Source organism: Colobus angolensis, unplaced genomic scaffold, assembly GCF_000951035.1.
Source record: "Colobus angolensis palliatus isolate OR3802 unplaced genomic scaffold, Cang.pa_1.0 Scaffold32, whole genome shotgun sequence".
NCBI classification, from domain to species: Eukaryota; Metazoa; Chordata; class Mammalia; order Primates; family Cercopithecidae; genus Colobus; species Colobus angolensis.
The window spans coordinates 1,678,363-1,681,381 of NW_012116488.1; the positions used below are offsets into that span (position 1 = coordinate 1,678,363).

Here is a 3,019-nt window from a genome sequence, read left to right on the forward strand (position 1 = left end):
CCAGCTAATCTTTTATTTTTTGTAGAGACAGAGTGTCACCATGTTGCCCAGGCTAGTGTTGAATTCCTGGCCTCAAGTGATCCTCCCACCTCAGCCTCCTGAGTAGCTGGAATTACAGGCATGCACTATGAACCTAATATTTTAGCATGTGAACCACTCATGCATCCTATCTAAAATATTTAAAGAGACCTGTTTACCTGGCCCACTGGTTGGTTGGACACTGCCACACACATCAAGCTCTTGTGCTTCAAGCTGTCTGTATTTGTTAATATACTCTACTTCTGAGCTCCTTTGGCTGAGTGACCTGAAAAGAATAGTAAAAGTTAGTATACTATTTCCAAAAAGCCAAGAAACCCTTGTGTACCAGAGAAGTTTTTCACATTAAATCATAGGAAAAAATGCAAATAGTCAATAAACAAATGAATACACTCAAACTCAGTTACCAGGCAGATGCAAATTAAAACAATGACAAACCATTTTTTCACCCATCAAATTGGCAAAAAGAGCAAATATTTTCAGAATATGTATGAGGAGAGATACGTTTATGGTAAATGGGTATGACCACTTATTCTGAAGGGTAGTTTGCAATATCATTTTTTTGAGGCAAGGTCTCTATCACCCAGGCTAGAGTGCAGTGCTGTGATCATAGCTCACTGTAACCTCAGCCTCCTAAGCTCAAGCAATCCTCCCACCTCAGCCTCCTGAGTAGCTGAAATCACAGGTGTACACCACCACATCCAGCTAATTTTTTATTTTTTGTACAGACAGGGTCTCACTATATTGCCCACACTGGTCTCAAACTCCTAGACTCAAGCGATCTGCCTGCCTTGGCCTCCCAAACTGCTGGGATTACAGGCATGAGCCACCACACTCAGCTATAGTATCTTAAAACTTAAAACAGCTGAGCAGGGTGGTTCACACCTGTAATACCAGCACTTTGGGAGGCCAAGGCAGCTGGATCATTTTGTGCTCAGAAGTTTGAGACCAGCCTGGGCAACAGGTGAAACCCCATCTCTACAAAAAATACAGAAATGAGCCAGGTGTGGTGGCTCATGCCTGTGGTCCCAGCTACTCAGGCTGGGGCTGGAGGATCCCTTGAGTCAGGAAGTGGATGTTGCAGGGAACCAAGATGGTGCCACTGCACTCCAGCCTAGGCAACAGAGCGAGACCCTGTTTCAAAAATAAACAGGCTAGGCATGGTGACTCACGCCTGTAATCCGAGCACTTTGGGAGGCCAAGGCAGGTGGATCACTTGATGTCAGAAGTTCAAGACCAGCCTGGCCAACATGGTGAAACCCTGTCTCTACTAAAAGTACAAAAATTAACCAGGCATGGTGGCCGATCCCTGTAATCCCAGCTAAGGTAGGCTAAGGTAGCAGAATCACTTAAACCCAGGAGGTGGAGGTTGCAGTGAGCCAAGATGGTGCCACTACACTCCAGCCTGGGCAACACAGCCACACTCCATCTCAAAAAAAAAAAAAACAAAATAAAAACTAAAAACTAACCAAAACTTAAAACACACGTCTCCTACAATCCAACTTTTCCTCAGAATCTTTCTTTAACATCAGCACATGTAAATGAAGCACGTGCAAAGACATGCGTGGAAACATTCGTTTGTTCAGCAAATATTTACTGAACACCTATTGCACAAAAGGCACTGTCTCTGACACTAAAGATACAGCAAGAAACCAAACAAAGTCCTTGCCCACAGGAAACTACCATTCTTGTGAAGGAGACATAATAGATATGTAAAATGCTGATTAGAGATGTGGACAAAATTAAAATTGGGTGGCGGTATTAAGGATTCCAGGGAGGAAGGGTGTATTTTCATAATATTTATAATAATTAAAACCTGAAAACCATGTCCAACAGGGGACCAGCTAAAACGATGGCATACCTTAGTTAATGTGTATCATTTTTAAAGAGTGTCATGGCTCTATTCATGCCAACAGATAAACATGTCCACAACATTAAGTGAAAAAAGACAATTGTGATATGCACTATGTGCTATCACCTATGTTTTCCTTATCAATATCTAGTTTAAATGCACTGTTGTCAAAGAGACTATATGATACTGATTCTTGAAATTTGAGACAAACTTTATGTAATGATTAATCTTATGTCAACTTGACTGGGTCAAGGGATGCCCACGTAGCTGGTAAAACATTTCTTCTGGCTGTGTCAGGGTTTCAGGAAGAGGTTAGCATTTGAATCAGTAGGCTGAGTAAAGAAGACCTGCCTCAGTAATGTGGATGGGCATTACCAGTCCACTGAGAGCCCACCCAGGCAGAACAAAAAGAATAAGGAAGGGTCAATATTCTCTTTTTGAACAGGGACATCCAGTCTCTCCTGCCCTGGAACACTAGAGTTCCTGATTCTCAGACCCTCAGCCTCCGAGATTCACATCAGCAGTCTCCCATCCCAGGTTCTCAGGCTTTGTCTTGGATTGGGAGTTATATCATCAGTTCCCCTGGTTCCCAGGCCTTCAAATTCAGACTAAATTTCACCACCGACTTTCCTTCTTCTCCAGCTTGCAGAAGGTATATAGTGAGGCATCTCAGCCTCCATAACCACATGCACCAAGTATCATCAGCAATCTCCCCCTCTTACAGATCTATATATATATATCTTATTAGTCCTGTGTCTCTGGAGAATCCTGTCTAATACACTTTAATAAAATGCTGTTTGCATCAAAGCCAACTTTTACCTGTTACAAAATATCGGCATTCCTCTGGTTACTGTTTGCCTGACATTTACTCATTAATTCACTCAACAGTAACAGTGTACCAGGTGCAGCTGAGAGAGTCAAGATGCCGGGTGGCACAGGAGGGGGCAGGAAGAGAATGATGAGAAATGGAGGGTAGGGAGCAGAAGGGTATGTAGAAGAGCTGGAAGTACCAGGGAGGAGCTGGGAATAATTATAGAGACTTTGGCTTTTGTTCTGAGTAAGATGGGTTTTGAGCAAAGACAGAAATAACAATACCTGACTTTTAGTTTAACAGCATGGCTCTGACCAGGT

General features: G+C 42.8%; 1 protein-coding gene across 1 annotated transcript in view; it reads right to left on the minus strand.

Annotated features, from left to right (window-relative positions):
* Positions 1 to 3,019, minus strand: part of TDRD9 (tudor domain containing 9) — a 136,094-nt gene that overhangs the window by 114,834 nt on the left and 18,241 nt on the right. The window contains exon 2 of the mRNA XM_011951409.1: positions 198 to 304. The gene's annotated coding sequence lies outside the window, so the exon portion shown is untranslated. The remainder of the gene's footprint in view (positions 1 to 197; positions 305 to 3,019) is intronic.